The following is an 851-nucleotide window of genomic DNA, read 5'->3' as shown; positions in this document are numbered from 1 at the left end:
AAAGAGAGACATTAATAAAAATATTTTTTATTGTTTTTATTAATTTTTATAATTATATTTTTTATTATTTTATTTTATTTAAAAATTTTGTGTGAAAAAAATAAAATAAATTTAACTTTTTATTATTTATTCTATTTTATATTTAATTTATTATTAAATAAAATATAAAAAATCATTTTGTATTTTTAGCCTTTTTATTATAATTTTAATTTCTTGGCTTATTTTCAAAATTAAATGCAGACTTTGTTAATTCTAACGATTAGGTGTTCTTAAGGAGTTATAAGGATCAGTAGAGTTGATATACAAATTTGGAATTAATGTAGGAGTGCATTATTTGAAACTCTAAATAGGATTTTGGTGAAATGGCCATGGATGGTGATCGATGAAATTATTTTTCTTTATATCTTTTTATAAAAAATCTTAGCAAGTGACATGATAATCAAATTGCGGACTTAACTACATGAAGAGTGATGTGGTCCTATAAGATATCATAAATCGAAAAGTACGGTAACTAATGTAATTAGTGTATAATGTATACAATAATGGTTAATATAAAAATAAATAATATTTTTAAAATTGGAGTAAACATGACTAATTTTTGTTTTTAACTCATATTAAGTTAAATAAATAATCTATTATACACGTTGTATAAATATCCTATTAACTCTCTAGCGGGATTCTAAATAAATAAGGGATACTAATATAAAGTTGATGAAACAAACATCATATAAGGAAAATCGGTTGTTCCATTGTAATTTATACAATAGTATATATTCCAACATAAGATCATACCAATAATAATAAAAAATGTTATTTATATACATTAAAATTAACTATTAAAATTAGTCATT

The sequence above is a fragment of the Arachis duranensis genome, chromosome 8 (assembly GCF_000817695.3).
Source record: "Arachis duranensis cultivar V14167 chromosome 8, aradu.V14167.gnm2.J7QH, whole genome shotgun sequence".
Taxonomy (NCBI): domain Eukaryota; kingdom Viridiplantae; phylum Streptophyta; class Magnoliopsida; order Fabales; family Fabaceae; genus Arachis; species Arachis duranensis.
This window is presented reverse-complemented; position numbering follows the sequence as displayed.